Source organism: Pan paniscus, chromosome 1, assembly GCF_029289425.2.
Source record: "Pan paniscus chromosome 1, NHGRI_mPanPan1-v2.0_pri, whole genome shotgun sequence".
In the NCBI taxonomy this organism is placed as follows: Eukaryota; Metazoa; Chordata; class Mammalia; order Primates; family Hominidae; genus Pan; species Pan paniscus.
The window spans coordinates 9,480,756-9,501,673 of NC_073249.2; the positions used below are offsets into that span (position 1 = coordinate 9,480,756).

The 20,918-nt window shown below is 36.6% G+C and overlaps 1 protein-coding gene across 9 annotated transcripts in view; it reads right to left on the reverse strand.

The window, feature by feature from the left end:
* Window positions 1–20,918, reverse strand: part of CHRM3 (cholinergic receptor muscarinic 3) — a 523,502-nt gene that overhangs the window by 227,290 nt on the left and 275,294 nt on the right. For 8 of the 9 annotated variants that reach the window (XM_034949681.4, XM_034949679.4, XM_034949659.4 and 5 more), the window contains one exon: window positions 12,904–13,006. The gene's annotated coding sequence lies outside the window, so the exon portion shown is untranslated. Of the gene's footprint in view, window positions 1–12,903; window positions 13,007–17,949; window positions 19,394–20,918 lie in introns of all 9 variants that reach the window. The other variant, XM_034949653.3, reaches the window with a different exon arrangement.

The following is a 20,918-nucleotide window of genomic DNA, read 5'->3' on the forward strand; positions in this document are numbered from 1 at the left end:
AAGCAGAGAAGAAAATTATGGTGAATTTCCATATAAGGGGTAAATTTTGACAAATATAGTCCTATTTTTAAGTAATTTTTTTCTTAAGATGAGAAAGTAATTTTGTGTTAAATATGCTCAATTTATGTTAATGTAGCCCCTTTTCTTGGTGATTATTTTGCCTAGCTGGGATTCATTTAGAAATTTCAGGGCCGGGTGCAGTGGCTCACACTTGTAATCCCAGCACTTTGGGAGGCTATGTCGGGCGGATCATGAGGTCAGGAGATCGAGACCATCCTGGCCAACATGGTGAAACCCCGTCTCTACTAAAAAACTAAAATTAAATTTAAAAATTAGCTGGGCGTGGTGGTGCACGCCTGTAGCCCCAGCTACTCGGGACACTGAGGCAGGAGAATTGCTTGAACCTGGGAGGCGGAGGTTGCAGTGAGTCGAGATCCCGTCACTCCAGCCTGGTGACAGAGAGACTCTGTCTCTAAAATAAAATAAAATAAATGAAAAGAAATTTCAAGTATTATATCTCCAAAAACTTGCTCTCATACAAAGTTGGAGAAATAAATTGAAATGTGAATCCATGAAATTCTGTATGGTATGGCAGAAGGAGAATGTATTGCCTTTGAAGAAAAGGAGAACTCCACCCAACAACTCTCTCTGTCTCTCTCTCTCTCTCTCTCTCTCTCTGTGTGTGTGTCTCTCTCTGTCTCTCTCTCTCTGTTTTAGTGTCAAGTGATCCTTTAAGCGTGTTCTGGGATGTTATGGGCTCAGAAGCATGGGCAGTCCTAGGGTTCTTACCTCCTCTCACTCCATGTGATCTCCCTGGGCAATCTTGCCTCTTCCCAGGCTTTGAATTGGCATAAAATAACATGGTATATTCCCAAATCTCCCCTAATTGGACAGCTGCTGACTGAAATCCGTACCCTGGACACTGAATATCTACATGTGTATCCTAGTACTTTCCACCTTCCTCTACCAGAATATAACCTCCACAAAGGCACAGGCTTTTCCGTTTTATTTGCTGTGTTAGCATCAATGCCTAAAAGAATGTTTGGCACAGAATATGCAGTCAATAGATATCCCGCTGTTAGGATCTCTGAGAAAGAGAAAGCAAACTCTCTGAAGACATAGTGCAAAGTTGTGGAAGTAAACAAAATCCCTCCTCCAACATAAGTTTAATACATTTGAGGCATAACTGTATGTTTTCTAATGTGCAGCAATATTAAAAATCTATTCCACAAACGCTGTTATATTGTAATCCTTTTAACTCTTATTAAAAAATACTTTAGAGAAATTTACATTTTTATTCATTTTTTCATTCCTTTATGCAAGCAACATTTAGCCTAAATTTGAATGTCAGTCTTCCTGCGTGCACAAAGGAAGTACTCAAAGCTAAGGCAACAATTGGTTCCTTATCCTCCTGCATCTTACATTTTTGACATTTCAATATAGAATCCTTCTCTGAAAAAAAAGTAAACTGAGAAAAATCTCATCCTATATTTTTCAACAAAAAAGATTAGTGATTATTAACATTAAAACAAATCACATTTTTACTCTAATTGTTATTTAAAACTCCCATAGAAAGGGTTAGAGAAGTTGTAAATAAATGTAGTAGTATTGTATTAGAAAGAAGGTAGTATATTTTAATTACTATCTTTAATTTTTGAATCTTTGAATAGCAATCTTTAATTATGACTTAATCAATGGTGAATTTATCATAATACTGCAGCCAAAGTCATATACACTTTCATTGTATATGAAAAGCAAGGAAATAAATAAGATTGCAGGGCAAGTTTATCTATCCTAAGAATACAAAATGACTTAAAATAATTTAGAAATGTATATTATATATACAAACATAAATATATAATATATAAGAATAAAATATATAAATATGTATAAATATATGATATATAATATATATTATATTGAATAATGTATTATATATTATATATATTATATATAATATATATTATATATATTGAATGTATTATACATTATATATTATATTGAATAATGTATTATATATATTATATATTATATTGAATAACATATATTATATATTATACCGAGTAATATATTATATATAATATTATATATTATACTGGGTAATACATTATGTATAATATTATATATTATACCGAGTAATATATAATATCATATAATATGTTATATAAATAAATGGGAATATATGTAAATATTATATATTGTATTAAACATATATAATATATATTATATTATATTGAATAATATATAATATATAATATAATATATATTATATTATATTGAATAATATATAATATATAATATAATATATATTATATTATATTGAATAATATATAATATATAATATAATATATATTATATTATATTGAATAATATATAATATATATTATATTGAATAATATATAATATATAATATATATTATATTGAATAATATATAATATAATATATAATATTATATTGAATAATATATATTATAATATATATTATATTATATTGAATAATATATATTATTATATATTATATTATATTGAATAATATATAATATAATATATATTATATTATATTGAATAATTTATAATATAATATATATTATATTGAATAATTTATAATATAATATATATTATATTATATTGAATAATTTATAATATAATATATATTATATTATATTGAATAATATATACTATAAAATATAACATATTTATAAATATGATATGTAAATATATTTATATATTATATTTATATACATATTTATATTTATATATGTAAAACCCAAAACAATGCTTTTAAATTAATGGGAATATATATACACACACACACACAAACACACACAAATATCTATATGTACATATATATAAAATACCCACATATACATATATATGTGTATATATGTATTATATATTATTTAATAATAGATTATATAATACATATATGTGCATGTGTGTTATATATAATACATGTGTATGTATATGTGTATATTATATATATGTATTTTTTTCCTTCTGCAAATAGATCAGTGAAAAACCTTGCAATATATTAAAAGAAAAAGTAACAAAGTATCAAAACTCCCAATTTTTTTCAGGCTGGCAACTACCTTAAGAGCAGTTTTGTGTATTAATGTGAAGCATCAGTATTCATGACACATTTAAGAGAAGTCGTATTTGATGGTGGTAAGAACATACATCCATGCATCACTTAGTGACATTAACATGTTCTAAGAAATGTGTCATTAGGTAATTTCATTATTGTGTGGACATCATAGAGGGTACTCACACAAACCTAGATGGCATAGTTTACTACATACCTAGGTTATATGGGATAGCCCATTGCTCCTAGGCTACAAACCTATGCAACATATTACTATACTGAGTATTGTAGGCAATTGTAACACAATGGTATTTGTGCTGTCTAAACATATCTGAACATAGAAACAGTAGTTATTATGTTACGGCAGCACTGTTCTATTGTGGTCTGCCTTTGACTGAAGCATCATTATGCAGCATGTGGCTATGTGTGTAAACTCTAAGGAATATTTTCTTAACTGTCCCTGGTTAAAACATGTCACATTTATATTAATAAAGGCATGTTTTTATGACCTCATAATGTACATATGGCAAATTTGTTAAATTTGTTCAATGTTAAAGAGTTTGAAACTGAAAAAGAATGGAATTAACTATGCAGTAAGTTAATGATTAATTTTAGTATTTCTAAGTACTATCAATATGATCTAATTCACTCAGAAAGACCATGATGCTCTGATAAATAACGACGGATTAGCAATACTACATGATATTGCCCTGGAATATTATCACTTATAAATCATGCTAATGAATAATCTCTGAACCACCACCAGAGTTACAAAAGTGGCATGGGCTGCCATTAAAATGAGTTATTAACAAATAAACTAAAGTGATAAATCAAATATAAAACTTGTACAAATATTCTTAGTAAAAATGGATCAATTATTCTTGGACATCAAAGGACATAGCTACCATTTTATTATTTTTCCAAGCATATTATTATTTTATTATTATTAAAATATAGTATCAATAAAACAAAAATGTGATAGATAATCTTACATATATTAAGATAATCAATACATATTGAATGAATGGATAACATTTGATATTAAGTAATAGCTATTTTTCTTGAGAGCATCATACATTTTAAAGCACTTATGTTAATAATATGAAGTAAATTGAAATGCCATTCCCTGTTATTAAAGCTATTAAAATCTTAGGAAGCAGGTATATTACATTTTTCTCTATTTGAACTTTCTTCCAACAGGTGAATGGGGCAGTCAGTAGCAGTTCAAGTTAATGAAACTCCCTGATCTTTCTGAACGCTCCAGAATGTGGAGCAAATTAGTTGATTGTATAATTTCCCTAGCTGTAAAATGATGATAAATCAAGAAATTCATGGATCCGTTAAAATTCAACAAGAAAGCATTTATTCAGTGACCACTTTGCACTGCCATTAGGGACAAGGTACTATGATGAATATAGTGAGGATTCCAGTCCTCAAGGAACTCGCAGTCTGAGGAGTAGCAATAAATGAAATTGATAAAGTATAGTGCAGAGTGGTGAATTCTGCGTAAATATGAAGGAAGGGCTCTGGGGAAAAACGTGGAGAACTTTTAACTCTGCCCAGGGAAGGGTGAGCAGAAGGAGGGATAGGCATCACTGAACAGGTGACACTGGATCTGAGTCTTGAAGGTGAACACCAATTTCCCAGGAAAGAGGGCTCTGTGTAGTCCAGGCAGGATGAGCAGCACATGCAAGTTTACTGTTTAGATAATTCCCAGAAAATCATAAAATACTGGAGCAGTGGAACATATGATTCACAGAAGGGAACAGCTTCAGATGAGCTCCCATAGAAACTCTGCTGTTTTATGATAAGTTTATAGAACAAAGTGCCTATAGGCACCATGGAATCAAGAGTTTTTAAGGTAGTGAGTAACAGAAAGTCCATTTTTTTTAAATTATAGATTACTCTGGAATCAGTGCAGAGGAGAAATTAATGTGAGACAAAACTGATGGTAGAAAGATCATGAAGGAGACTATTAAAGAGCATATTAGAGTCATTCAGTTGAGATGAGAAGGCAACAGTGGCAGGAGGCAGTGATGGGGAGCCAACGACAGAACACAGTTTTTTTGTTTGTTTGTTTTTGTTTTTGTCTTTTGTTTGTTTGTTTGTTTTGAGATGGAGTCTTGCTCTGTTGCCCATCATTCAGTTGAGATGAGAAGGCAACAATGGCAGGAGGCAGTGACAGGGAGTCAACAACAGAACACAGTTTTTTTTGTTTGTTTTTTGTTTTTATTTTTTGTTTGTTTGTTTTGAGATGGAGTCTTGCTCTGTTGCCCAGGCTGGCATGCAATGGCACGATCTCAGCTCACTGCAACCTCCGCCTCTCGGGTTTAAGCAATTCTGCTGCCTCAGCCTCCCGTGTAGCTGGGACTACGAGCGCACACCACCATACCCAGCTAATTTTGTATTTTTAGTACAGATGGGGTTTCACTATGTTGGCCAGGCTGGTCTCGAATTCCTGACCTCAGGTGATCTGCTCACCTCAGCCTCCCAAGGTACTGGGATTACAGATGTGAGCCACTGCACCTGCTCCAGAACACAGTTTTGAGAGGTACCACAACCCAATGCACGAGAGGAGCAGGAACTTTTCGTTATTGCTTTGTTCGTACTATAATGTTTGGAGAAGTGCATGGCAGAATACAAACGACTATGGGTTACAACCCCCTTCTTGTAAGAAAACCAATGAATTGCCACTAATAGTGAACCGGGGAGATAATATGATATTTAAGAAGTACTTGATTTGTGGTGGATACTCATTTATTCCTCACAAAACTCCCGGGAAGAATATATGACTATTTTTACTTTTACAGATGAAGAAACTGAAGCTCAGAGAATTTAAATACCTTTCCTCAAATTATAGAGCCACCCAGGTCCCGGCTGGAGTTCTGTGGCTGGGAGAACAGAAACAGTTGCAGAGTAAGACAAAGCCATAACATGTGTCATGAATCGTGATATTCATTAAAGCCGAAATGCCCTGTGAAATCAGAGAAGGTAGGCAGAGGTTAAAGAACAGGGAATTCCAGTGACATGGTGAGTGGGGCTAGAGCAAGAGAGGATACAGAAGAAGACGCAAGGGAGAGGTTTTTCTGCTGATTTTATTTTTGTTTCTGTTTTGTTTACTTTTAAATACATGTCCTCACACAGGTGCTTTTGGTTCACCTACAAACACCCCCTATTCTTATCTTTTCCCCTCCAATCTCCAATCTCACTCTCTCCATCCACTGTCCCAGAAAATTCTCATCCTCTCTCCATATGCCGTCCTCTCTTTTCTTTTCCTTCTCTTCTCTTTTTTTCTCTCTCTCTTTCTTTCTTTCTCTCTCTCTTTCTTTCTTTCTTTCTCTTTCTTTCTCTCTTTCTTTTCCTTTCCTTTCTTCTTTCCTCTCTCTCTCTCTCTCCTTCCTTCCTTTTTTTTTTCTTTCTTTTTTCTTTTTTTTGAGACGGAATCTCGCTCTGTTGCCCAGGCTGTAGTGCAGTGGCATGATCTCAGCTCACGGCAACCTCTGCTTCTCAGGTTCTAGCGCCAACATGCCTGGCTAATTTTTTTGCATTTTTTAGTAGAGATGGGGTTTCACCATGTTGCCCAGCCTGGTCTCGAACTCCTGACCTCAAGTGATCCACACTCCTCGGCCTCCCAAAGTCCTGAGACTACAGGCATGAGCCACTGTGCCCAGCCCATACACCTTCCTTTCTTATTTGCATTTGTAAACTTTCAGGGATTACCCAGTATCATCCTTAAGGCAATCCCTGAGACATTTGGGTCTGGATAATTCTTTGTTGTGGGGGACTGTCCTGTGCATGCCAGAAAGTCTGCATCAATACCTGTTAGGGGACTCACCCAGGGACTGGGCCATAGCAGTGCCCTGTAACAGCAAATTAGTCAAGCAGATTAAAGCGGAAACACTTACTTAATTGTTCTGTGGTGGCAGGCATGAATTCTACCACTGAACCACCCATGGTTTTATTCTGGTAAAAAATTGGTTTGTTTAAAAAATCTTCTCCCACACGGGAATATGGGTTAGGAATCCTAAATACATGAATTACTTATTCCCTGAGGCACAGTATGTTGTTATACTGGAGAATGTAATTTAACTTCAAAGTGAAATTTCACAATTGCTGAAAAAAAATAATTTGACATGTGAAAAGCTTATATTATTGCTAAGATCATCCTATTGCTTTGGACCATCTTTTTTTTTCTAAAATGCAAAAGTGAAGCAATATATAACATATCATCTTTAACTGGGTTTAAGCTTTGCCAAGAAAAGTCAGAGATTTCATAGAAAAATAGAGGCAAGAGAATGATCCAAATGCTTCTTAGAAAGTTTACTTAGGTAATATATTACCTGACTGGATAACTTCAGAAGCTATTCAGTTGTTCACAAGTAGAGCTGTTTCTATACCAGACTAGAGTTTGCAGAGATGCTGTCGAATTTTATCTCTTAATGTTTGTCCACATGACTCTAGCAAAGTTGTTAAAGATAAGAGGCCTCGATTAGGAATCTTTAGACCTAGCACTCTCCTTAATATGGCAGAAAAAAGTAAAAAAGACTTTAAAGATGAAAATAATGGTGAAAAGAAAAGGTTTGGGCAGTTATGCCTGAATAAAATCTAGATGAGCTGCTAATAAAAGTATTAGCTATTTTGGCCCTTTGACTTTGTCCAAATCCTTTAAAAACGATGTCTCTCTCTCTCTCTCTGCTTCAGCAGAGCACACCAGATATAGTCTTCTAATCTGATGAATTACCATTTTTATTGCTCATTACTTCATGTATCTAGTTCATTGGTTAAGTCACTTCCTAGCTTTGGTATAATTTCATCTGCTTGTGTTTAAAATAAAAATGCATTGGATGTGAATTATTCATTTACTCATTCCACAAATATTTACCTAAGTCTAATATGGCCTAAGCATTGAGGATGTTGGGAGAATACATCTTTTGTTCCAAAATAATCACACCCAAAAGTCAATACATTGGTCAACGTGTACAAAGTAACACTTAAAAAGGGGGAATAAGTCTTGATGTTCTATAACACAGTAGGGTGACTATGGTTAACAATACTGTATTGTCTATTTCAAAGTAGCTAGAAGAGAGGATGTTGAATGTTCTTACTGCAAATAAATGACATGATATGCTAAATAGCATAATTAAATTTTTATACAATGTACACATGTATCCAAACATCACAATTTACCCCCATAAATATGTACAATTATTATGTGTCAATTAAAAACAAAAAGTCAATGAAAGGTGCCAGAGAAATAACAGATACAAAAAAATTTTGCTAAACAGTAAGTAGACATTAACAAACATATATTTTTGAAGCATTTGTTGTATTAACATAAAATAATACAAATCTTAACAATCAACTCAAAATTACCAAGCGCCCATGTTGTATCTGCCATATAATAAACAGAGGGCATATTTATATTTTATGTCAGTTTTTTTTTTTCAATGTATCCTAACCAATAGCATGTCAGTTTTAGGGAAACTCTCTGATTAAAGGGAGTTAATAGCAAATAAAACAAATAGTAGAAAATTCAAGATGAAGTAAGCTTAATCCAAGGTTAATTTTAGATACTATTAATTTCTTTCCCAGTAGCTCTTCCATGTAGTGGCAAAATGATGGATTTTTCAGAGATTTTAATTTTCCTTTATTCTGAACCCAGACATTCGAGAATATAAGGAATTTAGAAGAAAAAAATGGTGCTTTACATTAGTTGAAAAGCTCTGCCTGTACTAATGTACAACTCTAACATATAAGGGATATCGCTGCCTGAATCCTTTCAAAGAAATTCCTAAAATGGCATGAAAGGAATCTGTGACCTCATTACAGCTCTATTCATGAAGGAGAAGAATTGTACACGAGGCCAGTCCATCTTGATCCCAAAAGGAAACACAAAGACATCTCATTAATAAACACTGTTCCTTAATGTGCCTCTAGAGATGCTCAGTGTGTGTATGTTTGTGTGTCTCTGTATTTTGGCCCCCATTTTTATCCCAAAATAAATATTTAAGAGGAAGCTTAAAAGATCAACTGTTTTTTTAAACACAGAACAGCCCTGCACGGGCATATTATTTGGATAAATTAGATCTGCAAACACACTTTAGCTTTGCTGATGAAAATAATTTAGAATAAAGAAGGTAACCATGCCTCACATGTTGATTCAACACCTTATAACATCTTTTTTTTTTTTTTTTGAGACCAGTTATTGCTCCCAGGCTGGAGTGCAGTGGCATGATCATAGCTCGCTGTCATCTTAAACTCCTGGGCTCCAGCCATCCTCCCACCTCAGCCTGCCAAGTATTTAGGACTACAGGTGTGCACCACCACACCAGGCTAATTTTTAAATTTCTTTTATGTAGAGACAGGATGTCACTACGTTCAGCTCAGGCTGGTCTCGACTCCTGGTTTCAACTGAATCTCCCACCTTGGCCTCCCAAAGTGCTGGGATTACAGGCATGAGCCACTGTACCCAGACTAATTTATAACATCTTTATTGGTCTCAGTTACTTGAATGTCATGTACATGTTTTTAGCTACGTTTTTAAACACAGGGGCTTGATCTTTTTTATAGTGTTTCACTGATCATTTTTACACTGATGGTGTAAACACTGATGGTTTCATGTTGAAGACAGGATAAAATAGTGATTGTGCCATGCACCAGGGATGTGGGCACAGACCCAAATTTCCACTTAGCTTCAATGTGGTTTGAATTTATGAAGGTCTTTATAAATCCCAATTAAAATACCTGCAAAGGTATCTTTTCTGAAGAAAACTTTCTTATGACACCCTATCTTCTTCCCTTCCCATGGAAAATGTAACCATGGGCATAAGAGTCTACAGTAAAGATTTCAGTGGCTAAAACAATGGTGATATGGTTTGGCTGTGTCCCCACCCAAATCCCAATTTGAATCATATCTCCCAGAATTCCCACGTGTTGCGGGAGGGACCCAGGGGAGGTAATGGAATCATGGAGGCTGGTCATTCCTGTGCTATTCTTGTGATAATGAATAAGTCTCATGAGATCTGATGTGTTTATCAAGGGTTTCTGCTTTTGCTTCCTCCTCATTTTTCTCTGGCTGCTGCCACGTAAGAAGTGCCTTTCACCTCCTGCCATGATTTGAGGCCTCCCCAGCCATGTGGAACTGTAAGTCCAATTAAACCCCTTTTTCTTCCCAGTCTTGGATACGTCTTAATCAGTAGCATGAAAACAAACTAATACAAATGGTTTATAAGGTCACTTAGGAGAAAAAAAAAGTCTCCTCCGCAGTTCAAATAAAATGTTATTCATTAGTGGGAAGGAAGGTCATCTACATGTCTGAGCAGAAGGAGAAAAGACCTCAGTCACAAGCACTCCAACCACACACACACACACACACATGCACACACCAAATTCTGTTATTCTGCCTAAAAATTCACCCATATCAAATTTTGTTGGCTGAATCATACAACTTAGGAAGGAGAGACATTTAACACACTTTGGTAGCTGTGACATAAAATTAATCTTATCGTAGTGTCACTACCAAATTACAACATCCCTTTGATCCTATGTAAGGTGCAATCAGGACCCTGATTGGGTGGCAATCTGTGGGATAGGTAAGCAATGTCTGTCATTTCTATACTTGTGAATTACTTTTGGCCTAAGGATCACTATGGGTCACTTCTGGGAGGAGAAGACCAAGCAGAAGGTACTGCTACAGCTTTTGTAGTCTTCTTCCATTTGCTCCTAAAATTTAATGCTTCAATGACTCAATCCTTCAACAAAGACTGAAGTCAGATTCTTCATTCAACCTAGTATAAATGATCACCCTAAATTATTATTATTATTACTATTATTATTGAAGATGGTGAAGCAGGAGTCAACCAGATATTTTCTATAAGGACAATTACTCTGGCTATTGGATGAAGCACGGATTGAACAGGACAAGAATAGAAATAAGATGATTTAGGGACATCAGAGAAGAGTGGTGAGATGAGGAAGTGATGTATGTGACTTGGACTCGGGAGATGTTTTTACACAAAGAGAAGGGAAGGTATTAGGGCAGTGGCTGCACAATGGAATAATTTGAGGAACTTAAAAAATTTCTGAAGCCCGCGGTCCACCCTGAGAGGTGTTGATTTAATCTTCTGCGGTGAAGCCGGAGAACCAGTATCTCTTCACAGTGAAGGTTGAGACCTATGGGCTCAGAGCGGACTGTGAAGGACTGGATGGGTTAGACGCAGAAATTAAGAGGAAGAATTTCTGACCATTTACAGAGAAAGAGAAGACTGGGAATCCAGATTTTTATGTGAACTGTCCTGATTTTTTGATTTGGCAATTTCTTAGTTATCATGCATACAAATTTGTGTAGGCCCAAAATAAATAATAAAATAAACGAACTAAGGTGGATCTGACAAGCAGATGACCAGTTGCAATTTCTGCCTTAAATCAGGGACTTTAATCTCTAATCATGGATTTCAGACTCTCACAGAATGTAAAAGTAGAACTCTTTGGAAAACCTTAGAAACACATCTGTTAATTACTCCATACATCTCTAAGAATAAACGTGACCTGGTACATTTGGGACATTGCAATTTGAGGTGAATTTATCTACTCTCTCTCACTCTCCCTCCCTCCTGTTCAGATTTAAATAATAACACACTTCCCAAGGAAGTACAGAAACCTTCCCAAGGCCATTGGTAAGTAGTAGAGTTAGGTCTTGAGCTCACACCTGATTAATTATCCTCTGTGCTACTTCCCAATTTCCCAAACTTCATTTTCAACATACTTCTTATGGGGGCGGGGGAGGAGGCAGAGGCAGGTGAGTTGTTATGTAGTTTTCCTGTTGAAAATAGAATTTATGGGGCACTTTTCCAAATATTTATAAGTATTTCAACAAGCCTGCTATATTTTTAATAATATTTTAAAAAGTTGCCTACAAGTAAGCAATCAATCTTGCAATAAAGTATCCCTTAGTCATTGCATACTATATATACAAACACACACACATGCATATATTATGTAATAGGTGTCGTGACATACCTATGTCTATATCTATCTATCTATCTATCTATCTATCTATCTATCTATCTATCTATCTATCTATCCATCTATCTACCTATCTATGTTACATACTCACAAACAGTGCTCATCCAAGTAAGTCTGAATTAGACAGAAGCTACAGGCTGACATATTTATATATAGTGAGATCTACTTTCAGAATATCCTTCAAGAGAATTCATTAAACATTAATATTATCAAACAGCATATTTTTTGTTTTTATGTAATATTTATGTTGGCATACATGAAGGGAATAACTGTCACAAAATCTTAGTGTTTGAGTAGTCAATTAATTGATCTAATTCTATTAATTAATTCACATATGTAGTCATTTTTATCCTGTGAGTTGTTACACAGTTTTCTCTAAGCCTGGACTAATTTGGGGAGGGGAAAGAAGTCGATATTTTTCTGTAAGAATTTTGGACTACAGATACTACACTTATAACATACCAGAGTATCAGTCATATTTCATCATTTGATTTCCATAGATTCCTGGATAATTCTTATTATTTTCAGAACCATATAAGTGTATACTTTCTCCTCTCTCTTTGAATGGCTATATTCTTAATTTGAGCTTATCATATAACCAAGATAATGAAGTAGTCTTCAGGAGGTGTAGATGCCAAAATATAAACACATGCTTCTAAGTAGAAAAGACAGTCATCGCTGACACATGAATTTAATTGTTCAGAGCAGATTCCATTCTTAGCAATCCACAGGAATGAATATACATCCATAGTTATGATTCAAAAATGTCAGTAATCATGTACTGGAGATTTACATACCTGTTTCAGGTAGGAGCATCAAACCAATACAATGTGTCCAGAACTGTGCTGTATGTTGAACTTTCCTTCTAGAAAGAGACCAGGTGCCACGCCACAGCAAAAGCTAAAAATGAAACAGGGAAGGGGTAAGTTTAAAATAAGATAAAAGAACAACAAGTAGTACACGCAGATCACTGAATTGTGAGATGGAATATTAATTACATGATAGATTTCAAAAATGGAGATTTATCCCAGCATTTCCAAATATACTTCATCAAGAAATTCTTTTATTCTATGACACCTGTTAGTATCCCGCTGAGGGCGCGATCCACAGCAGTTACTGGGGAAACAATGAGATGCTGTAACCTCCTGTTCAACACAAATGCCTCAGCTTATGGTTTCTGTCATATGGTCACCTGCCCTCAGAAACTTCCAATAATTGGCAGTATTTTATAAGCTTCCCCCCAAAATATGTACACATAACATACAGACATTTATATTATTAGGTTGATATAAAGCTGCTATGGTTTTGTATAGAATGACTGTCCTTTTCAAAAGTCATACTGAAATGTAATTGACAGTGTCACAGTAGTAAGAGGTGGGACCTTTAAGAGGTGATTAAGCTATGAGGGCTGTGACCTCATGGGTGGGAGAATTCTGTACAAAACGTTGACTGTGTCTCCCTTCTCCCTCTTTTCCTCTTTTGTTTTTCTGCCTTCTGCCATGTGAAGACACAGCATTCTGCTTTGTGGTGACTCAGCAAGAAGGCCAGATACCAGTGCCTTGATCTTAGATTTCACAGCCCCCAAAACTGCAAGGCAATAAATGTCTGTTGATTGTGAATTACCCAGTCTGTGGTATTTTGCTATAGCAGCACAAAAAAAGACACAACTAGGTATGAGTTCCCCCTAATGTTTTATGGCAAATAATTTAAGAATCACTCACTTTACCGATTCAACTTATTTCATGGCAACAAGTATTTGACATTCACTCATCATTTTGATCAATATTTACTAAGCAAATAATATGAAGCAGGTATTGGGTTAAAATATTAAGTAGAGGCTTGGTCTTGTTCTCAAAAAGCCAAGTCTAATGAGGGAAAGAGGCCAAGTTAGATGTAGATCACCCCCAATTAGGATGTGGAAAGCTAAATCATTGCCAGTTCAAGGAGCAGAGAGTTAGGTAAGAGGGTGACATCACAGAGCGGGGGGTCTTTAACCTGAGTCTTGTATGCAGTGTAGGAGAGTGATGGGCAGACAAAAGGAAATGGGATGGGGAGGGAGGAGAAAGAGATCTAGCCGTCATGCTCCCATGCAGGAGGCTGTGAGGGGGAATGGCATGTTCTGAAAGCTGCCCCAGTGGGGGCTCAGAACAACACGAGGAAAATCAAACTTATGCCCACGATGTGGCAGAACATCCTTTTATAGATTTAAATGACTGCAAATCAGATTAACTGTACAAATGAAAGCATACACCCCAAGAATTTTCAGATTTTGAAACTCGTCCCGAAATCCTTTGCACACATTATCTCATTCTGGTTTCACAATCTCTCTATAGGTTGGGCAGTGTAAGTTCACCCCTACCATGTGCTAGGGGAACTGAGGTTAAGGAGCTTGCCCAATACCACAGGGTGATTTGTGCAGCCTTGGAGTAGTGGCTAAAACTGGGGCCAGTCCCCCTTACAACACAAGGAGAGCTGTGATGCCAGGGTTCTTGAAGAAGTTAAGTGTGGCACAATGATGAATGTGGTATGACCATGATATACACTATTTCTTGACAGTGAATGCTTTGCTGTTACATGCTGCAGAGTGGGCTCTGGGCAGAAATGGACTGTTTCCAATCTCACCCTTCCGTTTTCAATATCATAAATGCAAGCATGGGGCAGACACACTCAACTATGATCAGGTCCACATTTTTTCACCTTGTGAGTTTCAATAATAGACTTCTCTGTAATACACATGGCAGGCATGGCAGGCTACTTTGTACTGTCCAGCAACTACAGAAAAACTGGTCATTCTGTCTGAATCCAGCTGTGTATGATCCTCAAATTTCCCCTGCAGACTTAATTGTTATATATGAGCTTCTCTCAAGCCTTGTGATGTCCACCTCTGAAATCCTTAGTACTTTAGTAACTTTGCTGGTGTAGCATCTGGGGCAAGGGTCTTTGATGCTGATAAGAAGTTAGAACTGTCTTGTCTATTCAGGTAGAAAAAGAAGCTAGCACTCATTTGTAACAGGTGAAAACAGGGATAGTGGGCATGGATATGGGGGGAAAGCAGGCTTAAAAATGCAAAAATGAAGAAACCTTCTCTCTGACACTTAATGAGAGAAGGCTCATGTAAAATAATATCTAAAGGAGCCTCTGGAATTCTCCAGAGTTGTGAAATACAGTTGCTGAAGCTGGGAAGATTGCAGAGGAATTTTTTCCCTTCCTCTTCCCTCCCTCCCATTTTTTCTTTTAAACTCCTAAAGTGGAACTGCTTAGAATATTTCCTACACAGCTCAATATCTTATCATGAAGGTGAGCGACTAGAAAATCTTTTGGCAGCCCCCAAATTGCCTCACCCTCATGAAAGAGGATAGAATTTGATATTTTTAATGCTTTTCCAATTGAAAAACTGTATGCTTGTTACAGGCTTTCTGATACCTTATAACATATTAGAAATTACTTTTGGCTTTAAAGAAGAGTGATTGCTTTAAAAGACAGTTTCTGCTACAAATTCCCTCAAGATAAAAACCAATTTCCAGACAACAATGGCAATAATGCCTAGAAAACAGACACTGGGTATGAGACAGACAAAATCCAAATGGCAGTACCATTCTGAAATGTAACTTCTAGCAATGGTCTTGTCTTGCAATTCTTGACAAACTACACTTGTTATCACAAGAATTAAGCTTGTTGTTCTTGGGTAGGATGCAACAAATAGAAGATTAAACTGAAGTATTATCTGAAACCAAGACAAAGAAGCAGAAAAACAAGTCAAAAAGTCTCTGAGAAACCTAATGGGCATAAGCTTGGATAAGATTTTTAAAAGAGAAATTGGACTGTACGAAGCATTAAAAAATGAGCAATTTATGAAAATGTATTTATTCTGAATGTATTTCCCATTTGGTTGGGTGAACACAAGAAAACTCACAGGGTGAACAGAAGTGACCTCAGTGATTTGCAATCTAATTAAGCACTTGCTATTGAGAGATCAGGTTTCTAGAGAACATTGATAATTGACCCCTATTAACATAAATTCTGGCATGAGAAAATGGAGTCTAGAAAACCTTGTATCAAAAGAACTCGAATGGATAATCCATGCAAGAAGAAGTCAGGACTGGGAGGGGAGGTAGATAAAATTAGAGAAGCAGAGACAGCGAGGAGGAGTAATAATTTCCTGTATGGCCACGAACACACCAGGGATTGATTAATTCACCAAATCGTTTCAACAGTCTTGTAAAGGAGACACCATTGTTGCCAATTTACCATTGAAAAAATTATTTTTGTAAGAGGCTCATCCACTTAGCATACAACAGGAAATGGCCTGAGTTGGGATTTGAATTGCTTGTCTGATACTTAAGTGATTTTTCTTTCTTTCTTTTTTTTTTTTTGAGATGGAGTCTCAGTCTGTCGCCCAGGCTGGAGTGCAGTGGCGCGATCTTGGCTCACTGCAAGCTCTGCCTCCTAGGTTCACACCATTCTCCTGCCTCAGCCTCCAGAGTAGCTGGGACTACAGGCACCCGCCACCAAGCCCAGCTAATTTTTTTGTATTTTCAGTAGAGATGGGGTTTCACCGTGTTAGCCAGGATGGTCTCTATCTCATGACCTCGTGATCCACCCGCCTGGGCCTCCCAAAGTGCTGGGATTACAGGCATGAGCCACCGCACCCGGCCAGTGATTTTTCTAATTAAGCCACACTAATGGTCAAATGGTAAGTACAATGTACATTAACTGCAAGTATAATGAACAAAAAATGAAGATGACACTTGCAAAAAGAACTAATAAATTTATATTTTCTAGTGGTCCTATAAATATGTACAGCCCATCAAATCACCAATCTGACCCATACCTATATTAAGAGTCCTTAAATATATTCATATCTGTGGACCTAGTAATCCCACTCACAAATTATTCCACGGAAATAATTTAAAGTCAAAAAAATGGCGTTCCTAGGAAAATGATCACCGTAACATTACAGGTTGAGTGTTCTTTATCTGAAATGCTTGGGATCAGAAATGTTTCAGGTTTCTGATTTTTTCAGATTTTGGAATATTTGTACTTGTTGGGCATTCCTAACCGAAAAATCCAAAAATGTGAAATGCTCCAGGTAGCATTTCCTTCGAGTGTCATGTTGGTGCTCAAAAAGTTTTGGATTTTGGAGTGTTTTAGATTTTGGAGTGTTTTAGATTTGGAGTGTTTTAGATTAGGGTTGCTGATCTGTACTTATAATAGTGAATAATAGAAACTATTTGTGTATCGAACAGGAAAGCATTTAAGAAAATGTAGGTATAGAAATTGCATGGTGCATTAAGTAGCCATAAGTGATAAATAGGTAGCAACAAGGAAAATGATAACAAAAGCAGAATATAAAATTATATGCTCTGATGATAAATAGATACTATATATATGTTAATAAAAACTAAAAGGATGCTCAGAAAAAAAGAAATTAGTTGTTCTAGGGCAGAGTAATTACAAATACATTAAAATCATAATCTCATTCTTATAATGTACTATTAAATTATACCCATTAAAATATACGTTGAATGAAAATATAGACACAGAAATAAAAAGCAAACATAGCTGATATATGTGTTTGCATGGTTAGTTTCCAGCATATACAATATTATTTTGTTACTTTATTAACTATTTGATATTGGAGGAGGGGTGAAGGAGAGACACTTAGAGAGTATGATGAAAATCAATTTCTTATAATAACAAGAGTTAATGGGAAATAAGATTACAATAATAGGAAGATTTGTTGACAGAATGGCTATTGCATATGACTTTAAACACGTGATCAGCAATCTTCCACTCTGCATTGCACATTTCACCTTCTCACCTTCCCTCCATCCCATTCCTACCCCATTCTCTGGACAAGGACGGAGCTAAAGAAAAGAACTGAGCTGCAGAATTCTCCCACTCCTTCATTCTCTGCTTGAAGGCATCAGGCCATGGCCCAGGCATGTTCTCCAGCTCCGGGAAGCCATTCTGTCTTCTGCTGGGCAGGAAGAACGTGCATTTGAAGAAACCGAAGCTAATTTGGGGGTGCTGCTTCTGTCTCATGTAGGAAGAATGGTAAACCAGAAGATGTTCATCATGAGTCTCACATGGTGCCCTAATCACATCTCTCTAGTCTTGGTCTCACTGATAGTTTTAAGCAGTACATTCTAACATCTGGTGCTTCAAAAAATCTCGTGTCTTTTAGACATGATAGGAAGGTGGGGAAACTGCACTACCCACCTCCTGGGTTAACAGTTCTTAGAAAACACAGGCGCTCCCTAAGTTTATAAATCTTACAAACCATTTGAAATTCACAAACCCTTGCCCCTCCCCCTGCATTATGCTTATACTTGCATGTATTAAAAAGAAACACAAAGTTAAATGTAATCCAGGCACCGTTTGATCTCCTTTGGATAAGTTAGCCTCTTAACCTTCCTTTCCCATTCTTTCTCCCCCACCCCTTTCTGTGTGTGTGTGTGTGTGTGTGTGTGTGTGTGTGTGTGTGTAGTGGGAAGAAAGAGACATGGTTTAAATGAACTCAGGAACAGAAGAAAGAGTCTGTGTCTCCAGAATTTGATTATCTTCTCTGATCTATGGCATGTGGCTCCTTATCCATCTGGGTGCTCCTAGCCCTGCTGACATTGACAGTGAGGTTTATCACTTGCATGCATGCCATTTGCATTTTCTTGACCTAGTAAGCTTGGGTCGACATCTCTGTTCTTGGTCTCATCTTGTCTCCTGCTGACAAGGAGGCCTTTTCTGAAGCCTTTTCTGAGGTCTTGTCTCCTGCTGACAAAAGGACGCCTTTTCTGAGGTCTGCTCACAGAGCCCTAGAGTGCTGCAGCCCCCAGGACAGAGCCGCCTTCATCCGTATGATGGCATCCCATCCTCATTGCCAAGTCCTCTAGCTATCTTGGGGTCCCATCTACGTCACACTGGAAAGTAACTTGTAAGGCTTTCCTCTGACTGACAGTTCCAAGTTCACTAAAACATCAGTAGAGGGCTACATGTGAAATGGATCCCTGTCTTGTGCATAACTCATCTTTACCAACATGCCTTTCATTCTCTGGGATAAAATTCCAGGTGGAAAAGCTGGGAGGCATGATTCAGACTGCTTTGTCTCCTCCCTTTCACTGTCATTCTTGTTTTGCAGAATTCACCAAATTCAGCAAGGAAGCATGATTTTCCTTTTCTTTCTTGGTGACATATTCTCCTACCACCAGAGACTGAGGCTAGATGTAATCAGTTGAAGAATTCTCTTCCATACATTCTGACTTGAGTTTTCCAGGCTTGGCCCTTGATAAACTAAAAAAAAAATTTAGAAATTATTTCTCAAAAACTACTCTGGATTTCCAAATATATCCAAGGCAGAGTAACAAGATGAAATGTAACCTACACCCCACCTCACCTCCTCAAAAAAAAAAAAGTAAAATAAAATAACTGTTTTCAATAATGGGACAACAGGCAGTGCATAACTGTGGTAAATGTGAGAAGGAAAAGCTGCATCTGGGCCTTTTTTTTCTTTTTGACATGATCTTGCTCTGTCACCCAGGCTGGAGTGCACTGGAATGATCCTGGCTTGCTGCAGGCTTCACCTCCTAGGCTGAAGGGGGTCCTCCCACCTCAGCCTCCCCAGTAGCTGGGACTATAGAGTGCACCACCATGTCCAGCTAATTAATACAAAATGTAGAGACGGGGTCTTTCTCTGTGGACCAAGCTGGTCTCAAACTCTTGGACTCAAGTGATCCTCTCTGTACGGTCTCCCAAGGTGTTGGGATTACAGGGTGAGCCACTGCTCCCAGTCTGGGCTTTTTATTTTGAAGAAATTTCTGGAAAATGGGTAGAGACAAGAGAACCCACAGTGAGTTTGGTTGCCTCACTGAGTTGAATAAATGGTTGATTAGAATTTGAGGAGTCTAGTAATCCTATGAAAAAGATGCTAAACAAAATTAGTGATTAGGAAAATGCAGATGAAAGCCACAATAAGATACTATCCCATACCATAAGAATGGCAAAATTAGAACAACATAATACATCTATGTTGGCAGAGATGGGAAGCAACTATAACTCTCATACACTGCTGATGGGAATGTAATGTGGTACAACTACTTTAGAAAACACACAATGGAAAATTTATTATGTAGCTAAACACATATTTAATATATACTGCTGAGCAATTACACTCCTACTTATTCACCAAAGAGAAGTGAAAAATACAAGTCTACTCAGAAACTTGCATATGAAGTTCACAGAAACTATCCACAGTCACCCCAAACTGGGAAAGAAAAAACTCAATTATCCCACTTTGGGAAACTGAGGTCGGGGGGTAGATCACCTGAGGTTGGGAGTTCGAGACCAGCCTGATCAACATGGTGAAACCTCATCTCTACTAAAAATATAAAAATTAGCTGGGTGTGGTGGAGCACGCCTGTAATCTCAGCTGCTTGGGAAGCTGAGGCAGGAGAATCTCTTGAATCTGGGAGGCTCTTGAATCTGGGAGGCAGAGGTTGCAGCGAGCCGAGATTATGTCACTGCACTCCAGCCTGGGCGACAGAGTGAGACTCTATCTCCATAAAAACAAAACCCAAAAAACAATTTTCCATCAGATGGGCTGGAGAAGCAAAATGTGATACTGTCATGCAATGGAATTTTAAAGATGCAATACAAAGTGATGAACTACTGATGTTCACAATATATGTAAATTTCAAAAACACACTGTGCAAAAGAAGTCAGACACAGAAATACTTTACCTACGATTTTATTTTTATAAAGCTCTAGAAAAAAGAAATAGAGTCTATGGGCCAGAAAGCAGAAAAGCATTTTTCCTGGG